The sequence below is a fragment of the Tamandua tetradactyla genome, chromosome 2 (genome assembly GCF_023851605.1).
Source record: "Tamandua tetradactyla isolate mTamTet1 chromosome 2, mTamTet1.pri, whole genome shotgun sequence".
In the NCBI taxonomy this organism is placed as follows: domain Eukaryota; kingdom Metazoa; phylum Chordata; class Mammalia; order Pilosa; family Myrmecophagidae; genus Tamandua; species Tamandua tetradactyla.
This window is the reverse complement of record NC_135328.1, coordinates 153746733-153773814: the sequence shown is the minus strand read 5'-3', so window position 1 is coordinate 153773814 and position 27082 is coordinate 153746733. Positions and strand designations below refer to the sequence as shown.

At 45.2% G+C, this 27082-nt stretch overlaps 1 long non-coding RNA gene and 1 pseudogene across 2 annotated transcripts; one reads left to right on the top strand and one right to left on the bottom strand.

Annotated features, from left to right (window-relative positions):
* Positions 1-7685: 7685 nt before the first annotated feature.
* LOC143662755 (uncharacterized) lies at positions 7686-26673 on the bottom strand. Of its 2 annotated transcripts, none has more exons than XR_013165572.1 (3): positions 26393-26673; positions 18724-19014; positions 7686-7780 (listed from the first exon to the last, which is right to left on the bottom strand). It is a non-coding gene; the product is annotated as an uncharacterized LOC143662755 (long non-coding RNA). The 2 variants fall into 2 exon arrangements; XR_013165571.1 differs by lacking the exon at positions 7686-7780 and adding an exon at positions 11946-12499.
* On the top strand, positions 19264-22005 carry LOC143654362 (large ribosomal subunit protein eL31 pseudogene; annotated as a pseudogene).
* Positions 26674-27082: the final 409 nt, after the last annotated feature.

Here is a 27082-nt window from a genome sequence, read left to right as displayed (position 1 = left end):
TACTGATATATTTGGTTTTACTCTACCATTTTTTTGTGTGCTATTAGCCCAACCTATTCAAAGTCTAAAATTAATCAATACTATTAATGTCCTTCTGGACATTCCATGGACCTTTAAGAACTAGAAGCTGGGATAAGCAAACACTCTCAGAAGAGCTGCTTCCAGAATCCTTTACCTCTCTTCACTTCTGGCTTCCCTTATAGTAATTCTTTACTGTCTTATCAACAATTCAGTACTTATAAGAAGAATTTTTAAAAAGTGCCGTATCTAGTATTTTCAGTTGCTTTCAACAGAGAGGTGATCCAGATAATATTAACTGCCATATTCCCTAAAAATATAACTCAACATTCCTTAATTCTTGGGTTTGTCTTTAGCTGCCCCTAAAAAGACAGCTCATTCCTCACATGTAGGCTTATGGAATATGCCCCCAATTCTGCTGCCTTGTTGTAAAGCTGTTGCCTTTTCCCTGGACCTAAAAATGCTCTGGGTTTGAAAAGCAGCTCAGAGTGACAAGCTGCCAGCTGGGAGGCTGAGGTGCCCGGAACCCTCACAGCCCAACACCAATATACCATGTGTCAACAGGGATCAGCTGAGCCATGAAAAAGAAAAGGATGAAGTGCAAAAGAACCAAATAAATAGGTCAGTATGATAAATCACCATGACAATTTCTGTGGTGGGGGACTGGAAATGACTTTTTTTTTTTTTGCTTATTTTGCACCTTAATGTTTTTTTCTACCTTTCCTTTAAAAAACAACAAACATGTATTACATTAACATTAAAAACATTAAAGTGAAAAATGAAAAAAATTTCAAGAGAAAGAAAAGAAAAGAAATCGCACCACTGGCCCAGCAGCTCTGAATGGTATTTGCAGTAGCAGGAATGAGTTCGGGCAGAGCCATCTCCAGGCTCATGAGAGAGATAGAGGAGATGGGGCATTGGGCTGGGCAGTGGATCAGACACATCATACACGATCCTAAGGTGCATCAATTCTTTGGCTAAAATTGTTCTGATCATTCAGAACAATTTTGGGTGAACTCAGTAGACAGCAGTGGAAAGAGAACGGCCTGGAATTCAAGAGAACTGCATTCTAAGCCTGGCTCTGCTGATAATTACCTGCTTGATCTTGAATGAGGCAAGTCACCTCCCTGGCTTCAGGATTTTCATCTCTAACAAAAGGGAGGAGGGCCTACTGATCGTTGTTTCTCTGACAGCTGTGGTTTTGCCTCACTCCTCAAGGTGGGGACACAGTGGGAGAGGAAGGGGTGGTTTTTCGGGAGCACCACAGAATGTAGGGCAAGGAGAGTGAGCTAGGAAAAGGGGGACACTCAAGCGTTATCAGGGTTTCTCTATGTGGAATTGTCTGCAAGTTCTGAAAAGACTTCACTTTATGCTTTTTCCTTCCTAAGCCAAAGTGCTCAAAACTCACTTCTCCCTCCCTGTCCCCTGCTTCCTGTCTCCCATTCATCAACAAATATTTATTGAGTATCTTCCTCTACTGCAAGCACCAAGAGGCAATGTATGAAATAACCTGAATTTCATACATTGTTTCCTGGGCCTCTGTTTCCCTTAGGAAGAGTTGGGTATTCCCTCGAAACCAAGAATTTAAAAGCCAGGGATCTCAGCACCTCTGAAATTTTACACGGGGCTCTGGCTCCACCCTAGGTCAGAGCGGGGGCCCTATGCCACCTTAGAGTCTGTGACTTCTTAATTTTTGCACCCTAGGTGCCTTATTGGATTTTAATATCAGCCCTACACTGGGTGTCTTCTCCCCCCACCCCCCCCAAGAGGGAATAAAGGCACTGTAAGGCAAACAGATGTGTTCCAGGCCCTAAGCATTATGAGTCCCAGCCAGGGGAAGTGTCTAATTTATCTACTTTCTCTCCAATCCAACTTTGTGTTGCCAAATTACACAGGTGTGGAGTGGCTCCTGCTCTTCTCCTCAGCCTGAGGTCAAGACAGCCAAAACCCAGCCTCGATTTCCAAATGGATTCAGAACTCTGTCACTCCACAGCTACTGTGTGTATGCACACCCCCTCCAGTCGTTAAGTAGTTAAATAATTCATTGATCTCATTATCAAACTTTTTCTGAGCACCCTTTATATGCCAGGCACAGAGCCAGCACAGGAGGGAAAATGGTGAGCAAAAATAACCATGGTCTCTGCCGTCTAATGGCTGGCGGATATGCATCCAAGAACTCTGACAGATGCTACGGGAGACAGGCATGGTGTGAGAGAGAGCCCCATCAAAGGGATCTCACCTAGACTGGGCCCAAGGAGGGCTCTCTTCTGAAGTGAAAACTCAAGTCAACTCTGCAGGGTTATTGGGAGTGAACAGGTGGAGATGGGTGGGAAGCGTCCCAGGCAGAGGGAACGACTTGTGCAAGGTGCTGCTGCAGCGGGGATTGACCCGGCTGTGCGGCTGGGGGTGGGGGCGGGGAGGGGGGTGCGGGGGTGGGGCGAAGGGCAGAACGGTGGTGGAGGGGGGAGAGGTTGTGTGGGATGAGGCCTCTGAGGGAGGTAGATCCAGACTCTCAGAGCCTGTGACTATGCTAAGAGCAACGTAAAGCCATTGAACTTCTTTAAACAGAGAGAGAGTGAGAGAGAGAGAAATTGACACAGTTTGGGGGAAGGAAAGGAGGAGTCAAGGGCGACTTCCCCCTGGCAGCTTAAGAGCTTGGTCGGTGACGGGGAGCAGATGGGGAGCGCCCGTAAATGAGCAGCTGGGTCTGGGAGGGGGGAGGGCGTCGTGTTCCCGGCCCTTGAGATACTGGGGCGCGCGCCCTGGCCCCCAACTCCTTGGGCATCCCCCCACCCCACCCCCGCCCCAGCCCCAGGCCTCAACCCTTGCTCTCCGCGGGCTGCCGGGTGAGGGTCTGAGAGCCGTAACGCCCTTTGCAGAAGCCCAGATGGGCCTCAGGAGAACCAGAGCCCGTGCTATTCCAGGGTCCCCCTCGCGTCTCCCGCCTCGACCCGGGGCTGTTCAACGAGCCCTGCCTCCACCGCCTCTGCTCTCCCGCGGGGCATCTGCTGGGGGGAGCCGCGGAGCCGGCCCCGAGTGCAGGCGGCTCCCGGGGAGGAGGCGGCGGCGGCCTGCAGCTGTCTGCCCCGCGCCCCGGCCGCCCAGGGAGTCACGTTGCCAGCTCCGCGCAGCCTGCCTCTCTATTTTTATAACAGCGCCTGCCTGTATCTGACTCGTTAAATAAGGCTTCCCAGTGGTGGATGGGAATCTGATGCAGAAGACGGGGACAGAGGGAATAATTTAGGAGTCTAATTAGGAATTGTAAGGCCATCCCCCTCTCTCATTAGGAGATCTTCGCCTTTCTAATAACCAGGCGCTTGGAGCTGCTGCTATACCCGAGTGTGAGGAGTTGCCAGTCCTCCCGCCGCAGTAACGGCTCTGGCTGGGAACGACGTTCAGAGTCAAACGGAATAACAGCCCCGGTTCGGGCACGAAGGGGAGCGGCAGCTGCAGGGAGGGGTGGGGGAGGCTGTGCTAAGACGCACTTGAATCTGACGCCCAACGTGATGGGGCTCACGGGCACACAGCACACAGGCTGTCATCAGACCATGTGCACAATCGGTTATCGGAAATCCATTTAGGAGAACAGGATTTCTAGGCAGAGACAGGGGGTCTGGCCCTGTCGCCTCCATTTCACAAGGGGCGCAAATCGCGAGACATCCCTGAGCCCCCATTTCCTCATCTGTAAATGGAGAGTAATATGATCAGCTTTGCAGGGTTGTGGGAGGATTAAGGCAGTGGCAACCTGACAAGCGATACCTAGTGTAACTGTTATTATGCCGAGGCGGAGGCTGAGAGGCGGAATCCTTCCCACCGTAGTGTATCTTAAGGAGAGAGCTCTACCCCATCCATGGTGCCTTCTAGAACGATGGTGTTGCTTTTTTGTCATCTGTGATGGGTAGATAAGCATTCCAAGGTGACTCAGGGGTGGGGGGAAGATAAACTCGGCCCTGCCCTCAGTTATGCCTTTGAGCCTCTCAGGAACTCAGTTCTCCTTGCCTTAAAAAAAGATGTTGGCTGATCTTGAAGATCTCATTTCTCCTCTGATCCACTATAATTTCAATAACTTGGTGATTTCTTGCATCCAAATCAAAGATTCCTATATTCATTCTAGTTCCTGATGCTTGTTTGTATCATGCCATTAAGTGAATATTGATTACGTTGATCCTGTCAGCTTGGAGGTGCCTTAGAAGAGGAGAACTGGGGTTTATCCTTTCTGGGAGAAACTCAGGATGAGCTGAAAGCAGTACATCATCCTTTTCTCCCCATGCTTTGGTGGGGGATGGGCAGTTAGAGCCAAGGTTTGCTTCAGTATGCCTAGGATGGGGACTTCTCCTGCAGTTTTCTCCCAGTTCCAGGGCTTGGTGGAGAAAAGGACACAAACAGCTCTGGGTCTGTCCTTCTCAGCTCTCAACTAATGCTGGAGCTCAGGATAAGATCTCAGAGCCTGTCTGTGCATGGAGGCTGGAAGCCCCTTTGCCCTCCTTCTGCTCACCCAGGCTGGAGGCTAAGTCTCCGAGGCTCCAACAAAGATCCAAATGCCCAGAATGTTACAGAGCAGGCCCCTGGCCACTGACATAGGTCTCTCCTTTCTGGGGACTCCTGAACAGACAGCTGTCTTCTCCTTCACACATTCTGCCTAACCCTAGAAGGAAGCAGAGGGATACTGACAAGTGACCTGCTCTTCTTTTTTTTTTTTCCCTCCTCCTAGGGCAAGTAAACACAGCACCAGAGAAGAGAACTCCAACTTAAAGCTGAGATGGATCTGGTGGGCAGCTAACTGGATGCTCAGGGCTTAGGAGAAGAGCTCAGAGCATTCAGAGCATACCCTGAGAGATACGCAGAGCCAGCCATGCTGAGTCTCCATCCTGTCCCTCTTCCACCTCACCCACTTCCAATACCTTAACCGAACCCTCTCCTGGACAATATTGCCCCAGCTTCTCTGACTACTGTAGTGGGAAACTGAGGCTCCCTTCTCCTGGATATTACCCTTCAGTGTCTTATGTTCCTGGCTCAAGAAATGACAGGGAGTTCACTTTACTATGTGCTTCTCCATCCTTTCTATCAGATATTTGCAATTTTTTTTGCCTCTACTGAACATGTGCATGGAGCTGTGTGTGTTGCCATGACCCTGGGCAGATGACAGTGTGCCTTCCCCCTACTCCCTCTTCCAGTGGAACAGGAATCCTGGCTTTGAACTGCTTGGAAACTCCCTCACCCAGGGCCCCAAATCCCTGATGTGGGTCTTGTTCATCTCAGGTGCTTCTTATAGAGCTGACCCATGTTGTTCCTAATACCTGGAGCTGGCTCAGTGGGGCCTCCTGGCCCATCTTGAACTGGGGTAAAGAAATCCGCCTTCTGTGGCCAAGGACTTAAGGAGCTGCTCAGGAGGAAAGTTAGAAGGATTCCCATTGAGCAGACTTGACCTGGGCTGATGGATGGTCACAAAGTCATGGACTGTTGCTGGGTCAGGTAGCCTGTGTTTCTAGTGAAAGACAAAAGGGGGCATTTCTCTCCCAGATCCCCTCAGTTGCAGTCAGAATTGAGGACAATGGCCTGCCACCTACCTTAGGCAGGTTTTCAACTTTTCTCTCCCATAAAGCACACATGCCATGCTCCTTACATTCTGCTTCACACTGTTTCATTTTTATTAGCCCCAGCACCCCTGCACACACACACCTACACATTCTGTTTGGTCTCCCTAGTGAGATTGGAAGTCCCCAGACCTGGGTCCCACCTGGAGCTCATCTGAGCCTGGGAGCAGGGTGGAGGGGCATGGAGAGGGTGGGACTGCTCTGAGGCCGGCCTGGGCTGGCCTCCCTGTGACAGCTGGACCACATGCCTGCCATTCCCTCCAGTGTGGCTCATCTGCTTGATATAGGGTACTGCTGGCAGGCCGGGGCAGCTGGGCTCAGGCTCTGTGGCCGGGGCACCCTGCTGCTTTAGGGCAAGGCCAGCGGGGACAGGCCAAGGCAGGTGTCAGCTTTCTTTCTCTCCTTGAATGGCCAGGCCATGCAGCCTGCATTCTGATTTGTGCGTATTATTAGGTCCTAGGGACTCCTGCAGCCGAGTGTGAGCTTTGGAGGGTGGAGCCCACCCCAGTTAGGGGACCAACCTGATCCCTGCCTCTCCAGAGCCTGAACTTTGTGGGGTTTCCTCCAGCCCGGCTGAGGGCAGCCAGACCCACTGCCTCCACCAGGCAGAATGGAGAAGGAAGAAGGTGACTTTTGTTATTGGAGCCTTTTCTTGCTGTTCCCCCAGCTGTCCCTAAGCCTGTAGCTGCCATGGCTAGCCGCTCCCTCCTGCACCCCCATATCCCAGGGGCTCATTTCCATTGCATAAATTAACCTAGGTCATAGCTGTGAGGGTTTGGTGTTTTCTCTTGTTGGTTACATATGGGCATATTTATAAGGGCTCTGAGTGCCATAAATCAACAAGGAGAAATCAAGTCGGAAATTAGGACTTCTCTGCACGGGTAGTGGGTTAATGGGGTTCCCATCCGGGACGAGCTCACGCTGCCCCCCACGTGCAGGGCCTGTTTTTAGGAGGAATACGTACTCTACTTTCCTTCCTTTTATCCCTCCTGCCCCTGCTGTCTGTTTGGCAGTGGCCAGTGGAAGGAGAGAAGCTCTGCTGCTTGAGGTGAAGGGAAGTGATAGCCGTCTTCAGGCAAGTGGAGTACAACATTTGGGGCCCCATTTGTTCAGTGCATTCAGCAGTAGAGGCTGCATGCAGTAGGAGGCCCCAGAGCTATAGACTCGACCCAAATGGAGCAGGGTTCTGGGGCGAGGTCTACGCCGCCCCTGCCCCCACCCCACCACCCCCACCTCTTAGAATGTTCGTTCCCATGACTCGATGAGGTCTTAGTCAGCAAGTCTGCTTTGATTTTATCACCCCTAAGTTCATTTGGGTACTTCTGTGGAGAGCTGATCACTTCCCAAAATGCTGCGTAAGAAACCAAGTGCATTTATTTGTGAGAGAGAACCCCACAATGTAGGGAAATCCTGAAATGAGTCCTTCTGAGAAGACCCCTTACTGAAGGTGACTAACCAGCTCCTGATTAGGCTCCTGTGAGGGTATCATGGTTTTTCATAACAGTGAGCTTTCCTAGGAATAGGCACAAGGAACAGGGCTATCTCATTTGCATTCTCCCTCAATCGGGTTAGTCTCCTCTGTCTTCCCCATCTACCCATCCACACTTCCAGAAAGTCGGGGCTCTCCCCTTCAGAAGGGAGCCTGCACTCTCCTGCCCCCTTCTGTCCTTGGGTTTCCACCCCTGGACATGCACAGAGCCCTGCAGTGTGCTCTGGGCTTAGGGCCTTATAGTTTCTTTCTGTTGTCTGAGAGCTGCTCCACAATCTCAGCTCCAAGAGACAATCTCTCTGAGAGTAAGTGGTAGTCTCTGGGACTTGCTTGCCAAACTTGTAAAACAAGGGAATCTCTAGGGTCCTTTCTTGCCCTGGAGTTCTAAGATCCTGCCTATGGAAACCATTCCACAGCTCTGGAACATGCATGCCCCCGAATGCCGTCTTAGCCTGTGGTGGTTCTGATAGACCCTCAAAGGCATGGGAGAATGTCCTACATTAGTTGGGCACTGCCTCAGCCTTTTAGAGCATAATCAGTTCAGGAGATTTCTTTTGTGCCAGGCCCTGGGGCTGCTCATATCGCACTCTGTCAGTTGAGGGGTTCTGGCCTCTGGTCAGCTCTATGTACAGTGAAACCAATGGTTCAGTTGTGAAAGGCTTCTCTTCTCTCCCATGACCTGGTTGGATAGGAGAGAGTAAATAAAAGAAGCAGCTTAGCAACTCAGCATGTGAAATAAGTAGAACTTGGTGTTCTAGTTTGCTAGCTGCTGGAATGCAACACACCAGAGACAGATCGGCTTTTAATAAAAGGGGATTTATTTTATTTGTTCTTCAGAGGAAAGGCAGCTAGCTTTCCACTGAGGTTCTTTCTTACGTGGGAAGGCACAGGATGGTCTCTGCTGGCCTTTTCTCCAGGCCTCTGGGTTCCACCAACTTTCCCCTGGGTGATTCCTTTGTGCACCTCCAAAGGCCTGGGCTGAGCTGCAAGCGCTGAGATGAGGTATGCTGAGCTGCTTGGGCTACGCTACGTTGCGTTCTCTCATTTAAGCACCAGTCAATTAAGTCAAACATCATTCATTTCAGCAGGCATGCCTCCTAGCCGACTGCAGATGTAATCAGCAACAGATGAGGTTCACGTACCATTGGCTTATGGTCACAGCAACAGAACTAGGTGCCTTCACCTGGCCAAGTTGACAACTGAATCTAACTACCACACCTGGGGTGGGATGGGAGGAGAGAAGAGAGGAAAAGAGAGAGACAAGGAAGAGCCACATGGTGGAAATAGCCAAGGACCTGCTTTTGAAAGATAAAAGATATCTGACACTCAATGTAAAATGGGTTTCTGTGACGTTAAAACCTCTTCAGTTTTCCATATCTTCAGTAAAATCTGCCATGCGCAGATAGATCTTGTGTGAGCAGGGCTTTTTGTTTGTTTGTTTGGTTTTTTATGGTGGCAGTCAGGAAAGGGGCTTGAGGCCAGCCTTGGTTGACACGGTGCAGAGTGGGAGCAGTGAACATGGGGTGGGAGTTGGTGTAGCAAATGGGCAAGAAGGTACTGTGGAGCCAGATGGCTTATCCTCTTATTAGATGTGATAATCATAATAACACTTCAATGAGGACATAATGTTTGTACTTAGAAAAAATGCCTTGCACAGGATCAGTGCTGTATCTAAGTCTGCTGAATACATTTAAAAAGGAAATTAAAAAAAAAAAGACTCAATTAGACCTTGTATTAATTTCCTAGGGCTGCTGGAACAAAGTACCATAAACTGAGTGGCTTAAAACAACAGAAGTGTATTCTGTCCCAGTGCTGGAGGCCAGAAGTCTGAAACCAAGGTGTTGGCAGGCCAGGCTCCCTCTGTCACCTTCAGGAAAGAATCCATCCTTGCTTCTCCTAGCTTTTGGTGTCTGCTGATAATCCTTGGTGTTTCGTTGGTTTGCAGATGCATCACTTCAATTTCTGTCTTTTCCGTCTTCACGTGGCCTTCTCCTTGGTGTCTGTGCTTGTTTTTAAATTTCCTCTTCTTATCAGGGCACAGGCATCTTGGGTCAGAGTCCATTCTACTCTAGTTTGGCTTCATCTTAACTCATCATATCTTCAAAGGCCTTATTTCCAAATAAGGTCACATTGGTGGGACCAGGATTAGGACTTGGAGATGTTTTTTTGGGGAACACAATTCAACCCAGGATGGATCATTTTTTGAAAAGATGAACTTTTTGTTTTGGAGTAATTTTAGATGTATGGAAAAGTTGTAACTGTGTAACAGTGTTCCCATATACCACTTATGCACTACTGTTAATGTCTTTGATGAGTTTGGAATATTTGTCACAACAAATACCACCACTAGCACATTACCATCAGCTAAACTCCGGGGTCTATGTACATTTCACCAGATTTTCCATTAATGCCACCTCTCTGTTCCAGGAGCCCATTCAGGATACCACATTGCATTTTGTATGTTTTCTTCATCTCCTCTGGTGTGTGACAGTTCCTTAGTCTTTTCCTGGTTTTCTGTGACCTTGGCAGTTTTATAAGGAGAGCAGGTTAGCTATTTTGTAGAATGTCCCTCAGGTTGGGTTTCTCTGACTTTTTTTCTCATGATCATACTGAGGTTGTGAGTGTTTGGAAAGAATACCACAGAGGCGAGGTAGCCTTCTAACCATACCCGATCAGGGACTCTGTGATAAAGCCATTTGACAGTGCTAGCCTTCATCATACGCTTCGGGTTGTGTCTGCCAGGTGTCTCACTGGGATGTTATTATTTTTCCCTTCCCTACTCTGTTTAGTCAAAGTCAAGGGAATGGGGGAATTAAGCTCCACTTCCTACGGGGGCCTGCCTGTATAGATTACTTGGAATTCTTCTGTGTGGAAGATTTGTCTCCTTGCCCCAATTTATTTATTCAATCATCTATGTATATTAGTATGGATTTACATATAGTTATTTTATACTTTGGCTTATAATCTGCTGCCATGATATTTATTTTATTGTTCTGGCTTCAGCCATTAGGAGCTCTTTCTGGTTGGCTCCTGTGTCCCTTTAACATGCCTTCATCCTTTTGTTTTTCCAGCACTTCCTCACTTTCGGGTACTGGGGTTTGCCTGGAGCACATCAGCTGGGGTAAGTATTTTCCCTGGCCCAGCTCTAGAATCAATTATTTCTCCAAGGAGTCCTGTTTTCTTCTATTGGAGAATAGTATTTAGAAATCAATATTTGGCACTGGATGTGCTCATTGCTACTGGGGTATCATTGCTTCCAGGGCTTCTTGTCTGAGAGAGCTAGGTGACAGATATATGTCTCCTGATCCATGTGTAAGTATACAGGTAGTTGATTGTATAGTGTCCCCCCAAAATTAGTGTCCACTCATAACCTTAGACTGTGAACTTATTTGGAATAAGGATTTTTGTAGACATAGTTAAGATAAGGATCTTGAGGTGAGGTCATCTTGAATTAGTGATCCCTAAATCCAATGGTGAGTGTCCTTGTAAGAGACAGAAAAGGAGAAGCCACTGAGATGCAGAGGGGAAGGTCAGTGAAGAGGGAAGCAGAGACTGGAGTGATGTATCTACAGGCCAAGGAATGCCAAGGGTTGCTGACAGCCAGCAGAAACTCGGAGAGAGGCATGGAGCGGATTTTCCTGACTGCCTCCAGAAGGAACCAACCCTGTCAACACCTTGATTTCAGACCACTGGCTTCCAAAACTGTGAGAGGATAAGTTTTCAACCATCAAGCCTGTGATAATTTGTTATAGCAACCCTAAGAAATGAACATAAAATGCATCTACACTTGTTTCTGTATCTATACATCTCTATCTGTCTGTCTGTCTATATTAACCTAAACATGAGTTCACACTGATAGACTCTAATCCAGTATAACAGGTATTATAGGACACTTTAAAGAAATCCATAAATTAAACTATTCTTATAGTTGTGTTAGCTCAGAGATAAATATAAATATGAAAAAATATATGACTCTCCACTCTCAGGGTGTGGAGAAGGGATATTGGATTTTTCACAAAATGAAATGAGGGTCTGAGCCTATCTTACTTCAATCTTAGGAGGCCAGGTGATCCCAGCTGACATTGTGATTAGAGGGAGAATATTTAATTCCTCTACATTTTCATTTTTCACACAGTTGCTGCCATGACATAAATTCAGATGAAGACAGGCCCAAATGACACATCCCCACACAAAGAAAACAAAACCCCACTCCCTCATTCTGGAACCAGCTCTGTCACAGGCAGGTAGACAGCGAGCGCTGTCATCTACAGTATCTCCCTGTAAACGGACACCAGCACCCTCGGCCAGAGGGAATATCTTTGCGCTGAAACCTCTGGGTGCTCTGGCTGGTTCCGTACAGCTCACTGGCTTTCCTTTCCCGAGTGAGGGCAGGGCCCACAGCATTCTGCTTTGGCCACCAAGATTGTGAGAAACCGGATCTTCGCTGCTGGAAGCCAGCGCCCCTTGGGGTGTCCATCCCTCCCCCTTCCCCCAGCACAATACAGCCCGGGCTATATTTGCTCCTCTGACTTCCATGGTCCTTGCTCTGGACTTCAGTGTCATAGCCTGAGCTCTGCCTTTGCCTTATGGGGTAGGGATTGGTTGCCAGCTGCCATGACCTATTTTTAGGGTACTTTTTGTGGGCAGTGGTTAGAGCTGGCTCCTCCCTGGCTCTGAATCAGGACATAGTGGTTGTGCTTCCTGAGCTTTAGGTTTGCTCTTGACATAGAGGCTACAGAGGACATCTGAAGGACACTGAGGGTTCACAGATCCCAGAAGATCCGGATTTAAAGGGAAAGGAATCTTGACTTGATAGCAGCCTGGGGGTGGATGAAGTATCTAGAGTCTTAAGAGGTGTGACTGTCGTCAACTAGAGGAAAGGACCATAATCCTTCCTCCTGCTTAAGACCTTTTACAGCGGGGCCCTGTGGAGGGAAGAGGGGCACCAAACGTGGTGTCCGATATTCGCTCAGTCTCATAGGGTGTGACGGGCTCTGTTAGGAGAGAAGCAACGCTCAGATCCGAGGCCGTTAAGTCATGATAACAGACCCTTACTGAGCACTTGCTGTATACTTGGTGACTGGGCGAGTTAGCAAAGAAAGGGGAGATGTGGCTCCTCCCCGAAGAAGCTCAGAATGTTCTGGAGAAGGTAAGATGTGCTGGAATCCACACCGGGTGTGGGAGCCTGGGTTGTGCAGTCCGGAAGCTCAGTGGCGTGGGTGCCCTCTGTGGACCGGCACTGCCATCACTGGAGGCTTTCCAGGGGCCGCAGGAGTGGGCAGGCGTGGCATTTAGGGACGAAGGAGGAATCTGGCCGTATCTGAATCCTCGTTGTCACATCCCAGTTGTGGGATCTTGGGAGAACTGACTTAACTTCTCCAGTGCTACACTTCCTTGCCTATAAAATGAGAAAGATGTTTGCTGGAATCTTCTGAGGATTTAATGTGAAGATGTCTACGCAACCTTCGGTGGGGTGTGTGGTACACAGTAGCCATTCAGCTCCCTCAAAAAGGAAAGCAGGGTACCAATCCCCACTTCTCCTGTCCCCCACGCTCTCTTTGCGACTTTGTTGACGCCCAGCTGGAAGCACTGGCAAGTGGCCGTGCATGCCCAAAGGCTCTGGGACAGACAGTGCCCCCTCTCCTCTAAGAACACAAGCACGGCCCCTTTGCCTTTTGCTCTTGCCTCAAATTGGAGCAGAACAGGCAGATTTGGCTCATTCACCTCCCCCTTTGAAGCAGGAAAGGCTTCATCCCTAATCCCCAGAAACTGCAAAAAGAACTTTGCAGAAGTGATTAAATGATGCATTTTGAAAGGGGGAAATTATCCTGGATTATCCAGGTGTGTGTGTGGGGTCCTTAGGAGAGAGTAGCAGGAGGGTCAGAGTCAGAGAAGGTGCAAGAAAGGAAGCAGAGATCAAAATGTGCAATTTCTGGAAATGGGTCATGAGCCAAGGAAAGCAGACAGCCTCCAGAAGCTGGAAAAGGCAAAGGACAGATTCTCTCCTAGAGCCTCCAAAAGGAACTCAGTCCTGCCAACACTTTGAAATGCATTTCCACTTCTGACTTCCAGAAATAAAAGATAATAAACTTGTATTGTTTAAGCCACTAAGCCTGTGTTCATTTGTTGCTGCGGCAATAGAAAACTAATGCAAGTGTCCTTTGGAAATGACTTCCTCCTTCTTGGCATGAACCAAACTTCTTTGTTACAGCAGCAATAGAGAGCAGTCTGTAAAGGGGGCCTGTGTTTCTTTGGGATCTGTATTAAAAACATGTTGGCTCAGGATAATTAACGTTAAGGCTTATGTTGGGTTTCAACCGCCTCCATGTCAAATGCAAATTTATTAACTGTATGGAGGCAAACTTGCTTCCTTTCTGTGAGGTTCTTGCTGACTTCTCTTCTGCAGGCAGTAATTATCCTCCTTTGCTATTTAGAGCTTCTTCGTTTCCTGAATATCAGGATGACAACAATACCATGTAGATAGATCCTCTACTGCCTGCAGATTTCTTTTCACACATTGCTAGTCCTTCCTAAATAACAAAGCATCTTGAGGCAGAGGCAGCTTTCCCGAGCTGGGCAGCAGGATGGCAATGTTCTATGCCAATGGCTGGGAGCGTGTGGCTGCCATGTGTTCTAAACCTCTCCAGAAATAGATGGGCTAAACCTTCCATGGGATTGAGAACGCCTCCAAAACACCAGCACCACTCTATTTTCTGTGTGTTGTAGCTATTTAAGATCAAACTAGAAACATGTCCTTTTGTGCTAGGCTCTGTGTCGGCAGATCCTCAGCTAGCGAAAGCTCTTTGTCGTCTCTGAGTTGGGGAAGGTGGGAAAATAGGCAGAGCTGAGTTTCGTGATGACAGATGCCCCACATTTGAACAGCACCTTAGCATTTATAAAGCAGCATTTGCACATATATCTGCTAGAGCCTGTGAACTAGATTTTGCTGTGCTCATTTACCAAAGTATTGCTGCATTTTTTTTTTCTTTCTTGAGTGCTTGACATATGGCAGGGCCTGTGCTAGACTCCTTGCTCCAGGAGTTTAAATTTGGCAGTCCAACTGCCTGGGTTTGAATCCTTCACTCTCCCTCTTACCAGATTGCATAACCTTTTTGTGCATTTGCCTCCCCTGTAGGAGAGAAAAGTAGAACTTCCTCTCAGGAGATTAGCATGAGGATGAAATGAGATGATATTTGTAGGGTGCCTAGAATGGTGTCTAGCGTGTGTTGAGGTTCTCACAGTGTCCCTTTGAGGAAGGTGTTTGTCACTGACGCTAGTGTGTGGCTTGCCCTGAACAGCTCATCAAGTGCTTGGCTTGCTGCAGCCCAGCCCCAGCCCTGGGGACAATAACTAACTGCATCAGCTTGTGGTTGGTCATGTATGGTCTTGTTAAAAGTCAGGATGGTGTTAACCTGGCAGGGGTGGTTACAGCAACTGAAAGAAGTCACTGAGGGGCTTCTGGGTTGCTGGTGGGGGTGGCTTGGAGCTATGTATCCTAAGGAAAACATGTTCTTAATTTTAATCCATTCCTCTGGGTGTGAACCCATTGCAACCAGGACCTTTTGAAGAGGTGATTTTTAGTCAAGGCGTGGCCAGGATGGGTCTTAATCCTTTTACTGGAGGCCTTATAGAGAAGGCCACAAGGAGAGAGTCACAGGGAAAGAAGGCGAAGTCAACAGAACTCAGAAGAGAAAGGAGGAAATGTGGCCATCGCAGGTTGTTTGTGAGTCTGGCCTAGTGCAACATCCTTCCCAAAGTGTGAGGCATAAGGAACCCTCCCAGCACGGTGGTCAATGTGACGGGACTCCTGAAGGTGCTAGAGGGCACAAGATGATGTTCTTGTGTAGTTTGTACGGATGCACCCTGGCATCCGGGACTCCAAGAATGGGCCCAGGATGCTCCAGGCCTCCCAAATCTCAGAATAGAAAACCCGTGTGGAGGATGCGCTCTGCTGGGTACTGTCGCTCCCTCCTGCTCACCACGCTCTGACCACAGGGGTCTCTTCCAGGCCTTCAAAGAAGCCAAGTAAAGGCATTTCCCACTTGCTGCTCCCCCTGCCTGTGGACCCTGGCCTTGCCCATATCTGGTCCTGGCTGGCTCCTTCTCATCCTTTTAGAGATCAGCTTAAACAAATGACCGACTGAGCAAAGAGGCCCTCCCAACCCCAGCACTAAAGCAGCACCCATCTCTTTGCTTTATGTTTATCATATTTTTATCTCCTTCTGTTTTGTCTGTCTCCTCCACTAGAATGCAAGTTCTGGGGGAAGGGGCCACATCCTGTCTTATTTCCCAGTGTACCCTCCTGTCTAGCCAGTGTCCAGAACCTAGTAGCTGTCCCATAAATTGTCAGCAAGTGAATGAATAAGTGAACTAAATTGTATTTTGCTTTGGCAACTTCTGCAGCGCTAAGGTCGATGCTACTAAAGCCTTAACTGATGTGTGTATGTATAATTTTTAAAAAGTTGGTCTTGATTCTACCTGCTGACAATTCCAAGAAGGAGTGTTTGCTCTACCGTCATTCCACTAACTGCTGTCAGACCTCGCAATTGCTGTATCAAATGTTCCCACCCATGGCTTCAGCAATGCACTTCTGCCCAGAAGGGGCAATGGATGGAATTGTGTAAGCCCACACCCTGTTTTTTTACCTTTATTTTTTTTTATTGGTATTTTTTTTTATTGATTTTTTTTTTGCTTTGAAAGTAGCAGCAGAGAGTGGAAGATTGTGCTCTTACTAAAAGTATGTGTCATCGCCAGTTGAATTTTTCGCTAAACCAAGCCTCGGCTGAGAAATAAAGATGGGCTAACTCCTATAGAATTAAATCAAGACCCACTCAAATGGGTGGAGACATGTCATCACCTAATCCAGCTTAACAACCACTCTTGATTAAATCACATCTCCAGGGAGATGAGCTGATTACAGTTTCAAACATACAGTGTTGAATAGGGATTATTCTACTTTTATGAAATAGGATTTTGATTAAAACATGGCTTTTCTAGGGGACATACATCCTTTCAAACCAGCACAGGCTGTAAGTACTTTACGGACTTTAGCAGTTCTTCTGGCACCCTTGCTGGATGCGTGTGAAGAAGGAATTATTGGACAGTTCAATGTCCTCAGTGATAGGAAAAATAATGATGTGAATTTAGACTGGGAGAGAGAAGCCTCCTAACTTGCAGTGAGAGCTTGGCAAGAAATGGAGTTTCTCAGGTCTTCGGTGGCCTCATCTAAAGATTGAGGGGGTGATGGCTTGGGGGTTATCCCACCGATTCTGCAGGAATCCGTGATGATCATGGTGATAAATACTCAACTATGTGATGATATTGTGAGCCATTGATTGTACACCATATGTAGGATGTGTGTATGTCAAGAATGTTTGTTTGTTTGTTCGTTAAGGATTGATAACAAAAAATTAAAAAAAGAAAGAAAGGTTGCCTCCACAAGATGGATTAAGATTTTAAAATGGCTTTTCTAGGGTACATAACCCTTCAAACTGGCACAGAAGTTTCTCCCTAGAGGTTTCAGAGGGAGTCAAAATCTTGATTCCAGACTTCTGGCCTCCAGAACTGAGAGAGAATAAATTTCTGTTGTTTTAAACCACCAATGACAATTTGTTGTAGCAGTCCATAGGAAACTATGGGGTGAGAAGCGGAGGTGGAGGGTAAATGGGAAAAGGAACTTTTACTTTTTCCTCTCTCTATTTCTGGATTACTTGAACTGCTAATAACCTGCATGTATTCATGAATTTTCCCCAGCATTTTACTAAGAAAAATGTCAAGTATTGTAAGAAGTGTATATAAACACCTGCAGGCCCATTCCCTAGATTTGCCCATCAGCATTTTACTGTAATTTTTTTTTTATCGTATACCCATCCATCTCTCCATTCTCTATCTACCCAGCTATCCAGCTTATTTTCTGATGCTTTTCAAAGCAAATCTCAAATACGTATTCATAAAATGTTTTTGTACTGTGTTTGCAAAGGGAAGGATTTACATTAAATGCTCCTTAAGGTTATAATTGACCTCAAAGATGGCAAATATACTACTTTTTCAGAAACATTTCTGTCTAACAAAAAATTTCGGACCCCATTTGCCCTTCATTTCTTTGATATAAGTTATATGTATTTTGTTGAAAAATGAGGAAACAGACAGCCACTGTATTAGTTTCCTGTGGACTGCTACAACAAATTGTCATTGGTGGTTTAAAACAACAGAAATTTATTCTCTCTCAGTTCTGGAGGCCAGATGTCTGGAATCAAGATTTTGACTCCCTCTGGAACCTCTAGGGAGAAACTTCTGTGACAGTTTGAAGGGTTATGTACCCTAGAAAAGCCATTTTAAAATCTTAATCCATCTTGTGGAGGCAACCTTTCTTTCTTTTTTTAATTTTTTGTTATCAATCCTTAACGAACAAACAAACAAACATTCTTGACATACACACATTCTACATATGGTGTACAATCAATGGCTCACAATATCATCACATAGTTGAGTATTCATCACCATGATCATTTTTTTGAACATTTATATCTCTCCAGCAAAAGAAATTTAAAAAAAACCAAAAAACTCACACATACCATGCCCCTTACCTCTCCCTCTCATTGACCACTAGTATTTCAATCTACTCAATTTACTTTAACCTTTGTTCCCCCTATTATTTAGTTTTCATCTGTATTTTTTACTCATTTGTCCATACCCTAGACAAAAGGAGCATCAGACAGAAGGTTTTCACAATCACACAGTCACATTTTAAAGCTATATCATTACACAATCATCTTCAAGAAACGTGGCTACTGGAACACAACTCCACAGTTTCTGGTACTTCCCTCCAGCCACTCCAATACACCATAAAGTAAAAAAGGGGATGTGTAAATAATGCATAAGAATAACCTCCAGGATAACCTCTTGACTCGGTTTGAAATCTCTCAGCCACCGACGCTTTATTTTGTCTCAATTTCCTCTTCCCCCTTTTAGTCAAGAAGGTTTTCTCAATCCCTTGATGCTGAGTCCCAGCTACTCCCAGGATTTCTGTCCCATGTTGCCAGGGAGCTTTATACCCCTGGGAGTCATGTCCCATATAGAGGAGGAGGACATTGAGCTAGCTTGCCATGTCGGGCAGCCTTTCTTTTAATCCCTATTCAGTACTGAAGGTTGGAAGCTTGATTAGACTATCTCCATGGAGATGTGACATGCCCAATTGTGGGCATTAACCTTTGATTAGAGGGAGATGTGACTCCATCCATTCCAGGTAGGTCTTCATTAGTTTACTGGAATCCTTTAAAAGAGGAAACATTTTGGAAAAAGCTTTAGAGAGCCCGCGCAGCCAGAGACCTTTGGAGATGACGAAGGAAAACGCCCCTGGGGGAGCCTCATGAAACAAGAGGCCTAGAGAGAAAGCTAGCAGACGTTGCCATGTTCACCATGTGTCTTTCCAGTTGAGAGAGAAACCCTGCACTTCATCGGCCTTTCTTGAGTGAAGGTAACTTTTTGTTGATGCTTTAATTTGGACATTTTCATGGCTTTAGAACTGTAAACTTGCAACTTAATAAATTCCCCTTTTTACAAGCTGTTCTATTTCTGGTATATCACATTCCAGCAGCTAGCAAACTAGAACACCTTCCTTACCTATTCCAGCTTCATATAGCCCTAGGTGTTCCTTGGCTTGTGGCTTCATGGTTCCAATTTCTGCCTTTGTCTTCACAAGGACCTCTTGACTGTCTGTGTCATTTCCTCTTCTGTTTATTATAGGGGCATTGAGTTGGATTTAGGGCCTGCTTGGATAGTTCAGGATGATCTCACCTCAAGATCCATAACTTAATTATATTTCCAAAGACTGTTTTTCCAAATAAATTCACATTAACCAGGTCTGGGAGTTAGGACTTGGAGATATCTTTCTGGGCGCCAACACTCAATCCACTACAGAAGCAAAAACAAAAAAGTTAAAGTCACCCAGAGACCCAATTTTGCAATATTTACTTCTAGGTTTTATCCAGTGAAAAAACATATAAGTAATTAAACAAATGATATTATACCGTCTTTATAACATTATCAAATGGATGAATTTCACCACATGTGAAATTTATTTCTCTCAACAACCTTTCAGTAAGTGTTGTTATCCCCATTTTATAGGTGAGGAGATTAAGATGTCCTTGTCAACATCACACAATGAGTAAGCAGCAGAGCTGGGAATTGAGTCCAAATCTGCCTTAATCCAAGGCACACACACTTAACTATTGTTATATTTCTTTCCAATGAAAAAGAAAGGAGCATTCCTATTCCTGCACCAAAAACGTTTAAGTGTTTTTGAATTATGAAGATGGTTTTCAGTTATGCAGCTAATATTTAGAGGTATTTAGCTACATTAAGAGAAGAAGGTAAGATAGACATTTTGGTAGCAACTATGAAAAAATAAAGTATAACACTCTACCAACTTAAGCAAAGAGGGAAGGAAGCAAAGGGTGTGGGAGGCGCCAGGCCTTGGGGGAAGTGGGAGGGCCTTGAGACCCTTCCCCGTTACTTGTTTTTTCTCCTCTTCGAATGCCGGCTGTTCTTCTCTTTCTGCAGGTGGCTTTGTCGGCTCCCAGTTGATTTTCTCTGCTCATCTGTTTTTTGTTCCCCAGTATTTACACAGCCAATGCATCCTCACGCTCTTGAAAAGAGGAAGGGAAAGAAGAGAAAACTTCCCAAAGAAGAGGGTCACTGATTTATGGGCATGGCAGAATTCCAACAGATACCCCTGTGGTAAATTTAGCCAAGTATCCCAACAAAAGACATGTTCTTAATCTTAATACCATTCTTGTGTGTGTAATTCCATTTATAAATAGGATCTTTGAAGATGTATTATCATTAAGATGTGACTCATTTGTGAATAGGATCTTCTAAAATATTATTTAGGTGTGACCAAACTGAATCAATGTGGGCCTTAGTCCACACTGCTCGAGGCTTAGAACCAAGCAATTAGACAGGCAACAGACTACCTACTGTATCTACTCCACCACTGAGGGTGCCCTCTTCAGCTGCAGTGAAAGACTGATGGGATGCATGAAGTCATTCGTGGACCCACAGACATTAAAACAAGGGTAGACTAAAGTATGCTCTGGGGAAATTGGGTGTGCCAAGAGATGAAGGGTTTGAAGGACTTGGGTTGGTTCCTCTCTGAATTTCCCTCCAATTCTGTGGTGCAATGGGGCTCAGCTGGCACAGTTGAGTAGTGATATCCCCAGTTGTAGTATCCTCATCAGTTTGAGCTCAAAATCTGTTCTTTAATTTTCTGTTTGGTCAGAGATCCAAAATCAACACAGACTCCATTTTAGAAGGGAAAATATAGACGCACAATAACACTTTGTTCAATAAATGGATGAAAAAGACAGAGGACTTCTCAGAGGCTACAGGATAAGTTGTGATGGAACTAGGCTCCCCACTGGGTCTTCTTTGCAGAATAAGCCCAGGTTCTACCAAGAAAGTTTATTTCTCCTCTTGGAGTGGTGGAAAATCAGGCTAAATTCTTCCAAATCTATTTGAGTGTGGGTGTGGGTAATTCTCTTGTTCTGAGTCCTTTGTGAGACTCAAGTACCCCTATTATTTTTCTTAGAAAGTCACATGCTTTCAAATAAGTGCTTGACATTCACAACTCTGTCTCTGGTATGGGTTCCAAGAATTCAAAGCCAAGAATTGACTCTTGTTCTCTCTAAACAGCCTTCTCGTGAAGTAACAAATCTCAGCCTCTCTAATGATGCAAGAGTAACAGGGTAGAAAGGAAATACCAACAATCCCTCACACTTTTCCTTCCCCACCTGGTTTAGGCAGAACGGCTCCTGCAAAAAAGGGTGGTGAGAAGAAGGGTCGTTTTTTCTAGTTTTCTAGTTGCCAGAATGCAATATACCAGAAATAGAATGACTTTTTAAAAGGGGAATTTAAACTTTTGTTTAAAAGTGGGAATTTTGTTTAAAAGGGGAATTTAAACTAGCAACTTTTGTTGCTAGTTTACAGTTCTAAGGCCAAGAAAATGTCCCAATTAAAACAAATCTATAGAAATGTCCAATCAAAGGCATCCAGAGAAAGAGACCTTGGTTCAAGAAGGCCAATGAAGTTCAGGGTTTCTCTCTCAAGTGAGAAGGCACATGGCGAAATAGTCAGGGCTTCTCTCTCAGCTAGAAGGGCATATGGCAAGCACAGTGTCATCTGCTAGCTTTCTTTCCTGGCTTCCGGTTTCATGAAGCTCCCTGGGAGGCATTTTCCTTCTTCATCTCCAAAGGTCGCTGGCTGGTTCTCTCTGCTTCTTGTGGCTATGTCGTCCTTGTCTGCTCTTTCTGAATCTCTCATTCTCCAAAATGTTTCCTCTTTTATAAGACTCCAATAAACCAATCAAGACCCACCCAAATGGGTGGAGACAGATTTCCCCCAATCCAGCTTAACAGCCACTTTTGATTGGGTTACATCTCCAGGGAGATGATCTAATTACAGATTCAAACATACAGTATTGAATAGGGATTATTCTGCCTTTATGAAAAGGGATTTAGATTAAAACATGGCTTTTCTAGGGGACACACATCCTTTCAAACCAGCACACCGTTCTTCCATCAATGAGGGGGTAACCAGGGAGTGCACTATCAACATTCACAAGCACATCATGGAGTGGACTTCAAGAAGCCTGCCTCTTGGACTCTCAAAGAGATGTGGAAATTTGCCATGAAGGAGATGGGAATGCGACATGTGTCCATTGACACGAAGCTCAACAAAGCTGTCTGGGCCAAAAGAATAAAGAATGTCCCATACCATATCCATGTATGGTTGTCCAGAAAACGTAATGAGGATGGAATTGCCCAACAACTCTATACATTGGTTACCTGTGCACCTATCACCACTTTCAAAAACCTACAGATGATGTGGATGAAAACAAATAACTGATTATCAAATACAATTATAAAATAACTGCCCTCCAAAAAGAAAGGAAGTACAAGAACAATTAAGATCAACAGACCAAATTATTCATGTGTCTCAGAGAGTGCTCAGAGAATAAGAATAAAGCCAAAAAAATCAGAATTAAACAACTTTGGAATCACTTTTTTGCTAACTTCTTTAATGTGAAATAACATACGCTATTACTGCTTAAGTCGCAGGTGCTATGGCCCTTATGAACTTCTTGATCTAAGTAGAAGAAAAAAATATCTTCTTAGGAGTGTTTCGGATTTTTTGATGTCTTTGGAGGATCAGAAATGATATTATAACAGGAAAGAAATGGGTAAGAGTATAAATGATTCATTATGTGGGACCAGAACTGCCTCTTTGCCCTGCCACCATTATGAATAAGTATGCATATCACGTTCCACAGTCAGTTGTATTTTTAATTGGGTGAGCTAGTCTTTCTGAAGTCTGGCTCTCTTGGCCGTTCTATGCAAATAAATTTTTTCTTTTTGAAAAAAAATTTTTTTTGGTCTCTGAAACTTTCCTTAACAAATATAATAAATGGACTTGATTTTAAGCAATATGCACATGGAAGCTCTTTGTCAGAGACATGAGTAATGTGAGAGAGTTAAAGAGTCTTTGGAACTTTGCTTGTTGTTGCTTTGCTCTGACTTGATCCCAGGAGATGGCTTCAGTAGGATCATGAAAACAGGATGTCGCTACATCATTTGACCCATATGTAGTCCATGCAAATGACAGTGCTTGGCTTCGTCTACCTAAAGAAGGGTCTCTTTGGAACTGTAGAACTGTAGATGGGATAGAAATGTCATTGTGGGTCTTGGTTGACATTGGGGACTGCAAATAATTTCTCCATCACCTAGGTATGGCATCCATATTTGGAACAAAATATAGGGACACATGGCTTGATACTTGGACTGATCATAATGTCTTTGAAATCGCCTCTGCATCCAACTGTATGTCTTATTTCTATCTGGGTTGCTGAATGTGGATATTGTATCAGCAGGTGTCTTGCCTACCATGGGCAGTCACCATAATAATGCATTTCTGTTTCAACATAAAAGTCCTTGCATCCTAATGACCCTTCCTACATGGCCCTATGATTGTCTGGCAGTTGTTCTTATTTTGCCCATGTTACACATCTTAATTTAAAAAGCTTTTTTACAGTGGCATCTAGTATAGCCCTGTAGCTGAGCTTAAATGAGAGAAGCTGAGGTTAAGACACCCCACATATGGACCCTTCAGTTAGAGAGAAATGGAGGTAGTTGGCAGTGGCTTGGGAAAGCAGAGGGCCTTCCCCCAGGACCTGAAGCACACTGCTGCCCATGCAGGCACAGGACTGGTGTTCAGTGAGCTTCTGTGGATGCTTTCTGGTGGACCCCTGTATTTCACTCGGTCTGCGCCCTTGGGTCCTCCTGGGAACTGTCACTCTATACTGGTTTGGATTGCCAATTATATTAGCATGCATGTCATCCCCCACAAATTGGGAACTAGCACATGACTCAGATTGAGCCAAGTTGAAAACTAGAGAGAGAGAGAGAGAGAGAAGGAGAGAAGATGCATCTGCTGGGTATGTGAAGCGGAAAGCTGTACAGCTGTGATACACCATGGGAGAGAGAGGGGAAGCAGAGCCAATAGGTGGAGAGCGAGACAGTTTCCTGATGACTTAGTTTACATCTGGATCCTGTCATGCCTGAGTCCATTACCATTACTTGAGTCTATAATTTTATTCCACCTCTTTTTTTTTGGAGGGGGGGTTGGGAGTTAAGTTAGTTTAATTTGAATTTCTGTCACTTGCAACTAAAATAGTCCTGGCTAAGTTCCTTGTATGAAGGCAGTTATCCTAGTGATAAGGACATAGATTTAGGTGTCAGACTGCCTCAGCCTATGGTCTTCATTCCTCTTCTCCTGATATATGGTACTAGGCAAGGTGCTACAACCCTCCAGGCCTGTTTCTTTAGCTGTAAAATGGATCCAAAACCTCCCTAAAAGAGGGATATTGGCCAAGTAATAATGAGTAAGAGAGTAGTCAACCCTTGTCAGTTATTATGACTGACTCCTTTCAAGGCCTTCAGATTCTTAGATACTCCAAACCAAAAGTTTTTGTTTGGAAAGAATGTCCTTATCTTTGAGACAGCTTTAAATGTAATTGGATAAATCGTATTTAAATTTGCTTATAGGAAAACTTATCCAGAGAAAAAAGAAGACCGCCATTCAAATTTCTCTAGAGGGGCCTTTAAAAAAGCAAATCCCAGAACTTTCTGCAAAATTTTAAGACAGAGTTATTTTAAATTAAGTGTTTAATGGATGTCTATCATGGCCAATATAATACGTCACATTTATGCTATAGCAGCAGTGCCTCTTTTATGAGCTGTAGGACAGGGTACTTTAGAGTTCATTATTGCTTCTTCTAAAATTACTGTATACTCTCATTCATAATGTCTGAACCCTTACTGGAGGCTACAATATTTTATTTGTTTGTACAATGCTTTGTCCCAAAAAGGACTTATGACAACTTATACAAAAATTATAAACGATAAAATAAAAATAAGTAAGTGAAGAAATTAGGCCAAAGAGGGCTAAGGTAAAATGAGGAGCTGGCTTAGTATGCAGGAAGGTATAAGATGAACCATAAATTTGGTTCTGAGCAAATTCACAGCTTATGCAAAGGAGGGAAATACAAGTAGAACTATGATTCATGGTAGCCAGTGAGAAAAACAAGCCAATGGCTCAGAAGCACGATTATTCATGAAATGAGTCCAAAGATAACTGTGCCCTGAAAGCCTTCTTGAAGAGGACATTGTGTCAGGAAGCAGATTCCATAAATTAATGCCTCCAGATCGGTCAGGGTGCTGTGAGCTCTAAGGAAGAAAATGAACTGGAAGAGGCTTCAACAGCAGCGTTCCGAGGTGGGCCTGGTGCCCTGGAATTCGAGCTCCAGGAGAGCTCAGCTTCTTTGTGATTCCATCCCTTTGGCTTTTTACCTCACGCCCTGAGCACTTTCTGAGACTTAGTGGATCTGTTCATCTTAAGGCAGTAGGGAGATATTTTGAAATATTAACTAATTGTTTTATTTCTTGGTTGTCCTTTTCCTCCCATGGTCCTTCTTTTCACTGTGAGAGGCCAAATTCAGAGAGGAAAAAAGGAGTCAGATTTATGGCCTTGCCTCTAAAATAGGTGAAAGCCACAGCAGAGACAATGTTTTGGATAGCAAAGATTTTAATTTAAGAGTTTGGCTCTTAGAGAGGAAGAATAAGGTATTTGAGTATCAAAAGGTTAGGAAATGAAGGGGTAAGTGTATAAATTTTCCCTGCAAACAAAAGGTTGGAAAAATACTCAATGCACAGAAGGGGAGGGAAGCTCCTTCTGGGCTGCAGGGAGGAGGGTTTTTTCAAATTTGGAAGGGTAGAGTGGTAGAGCCAGCCCCTGAGGAGGTGTCTGAGGGGGAAGTCCATCCAGGGACCCCGGGCTGGACGAGTGATAACGGCCCCTTGATAAGTCAGGTGTGACCAGACAAAGGCGTTTTTTTTGACCTGATGTGCTCAAATGACCAATTCCTGAGACACTGGGGTTTTAAAGAGAGAAAAAGTTTACTACTAGGCACACACCAGGAATTCAGATGACCTTTTGGCCCAAAATCTGTCTCTCTGAACTGCAGAATTCTGATAGTTTTATAGAATTAAAAGATGGGCAGGGTTTAGGATAACAAGCACAGTGGCCCCAGATGATGTAATTAGAGGTGATTTAATTATTGAGCATGAACAGATTGATCCCATGGTTAATTGCAGAATGTATGTAAGAAAATAGCGGCCTTAATTTGATGATGGGCGTGATTTTTAGTATTATAATGAGGTCTAGGTGACTTGTAGGTTAAAGTCTAAACTACTGCGCATGTCAGGGGGCGTATTTGAGTTAGATCCAGTCTCCCTCATTGAGTTAATTTTGAACTTGGGTGGGTTAGTTCTGGGCTCACCCAAGACCCTTCATCAATAAACATTCAGGCTCTCTTTAGTGACCACAATACTCTAAAGTTGCATAACTGGGTACAAGTGAAAATGAGTCACAAGGTTTTACAATCACAGGGGCAGAAGATAAGGGCCATACAATCGTTTTACCAGAGAGCAAGGCAGCTGGATTACAATCGAGAGATTTCAGGTATTTTCCACTATCTACTCCAACATACCAGAAAGCAAAAAGGAAAACTATACAATGGTTCAGTAATCAAAATCATCCCTTAAATCCTAATTTCTCGGTTACAGATGGGGTCCCTGAGCTGTGAGAGCCTGAAAGTTGATACCAGAGCATTACCACAAGACTGTCCAGCACAGGCAAGAGCAGACGCAGTGATGCCTACAAGAGGCCTCTTACTCACATGCGGAGGCCAAGGTCATGGTGCTCAGATGGGGCAGGAGAAGGTCCTGAGGCCCCAGGAGGTCCCTGAAGAGCTGAGAGGGCTGGGGGACCTGCAGGACGCAGCTGCTGCGGGTCTGGCTTCCAGGGGCCATGGAAGAGCTGCCGAGGAGGATGCAAAGTGTGGGAACCAGGAAAAGAGAGCCAAGGAGATGGCAGGGGGTCATGTGGACACCGGAGGACTGAGGCCAGACACCCCCCTCCTCACGGCTGCAGCCCCAGACCTCAGCACAGCCCCCAGGGCAGCAGGGGAGGGAGCGACATCAGAATGGAATTCCCATAGTGACTTCACAGGCACTCATTTAACTGAGTTTATGGGAAGAGCAGAATAAACGTGCCACTGTTGGGAGAACATAGGAGCTCAAAACAAAAGTGAAAGAATTACAGAAAACTACTCTGTGAATTTTGTCCTTAAAATTTTTTTTTTTAATTAGAGATGTTGTAAGTTTGTAGAAAAATCATACATTAAATACAGAGTACTGTTTTATTTTTGCACGGTTGGATTCATAGATTCTACTGAAGCTCTGTGTAAGATATTTTGGTGGTTCTGCACAAACAGTGGCTTCACTCTAACCGATCCCCATTTATTACTTATCAGCTGTAGACAAGACTCAAGCATGAGCCTAAACTTTTCTCTTTTTCTCTTATAAGG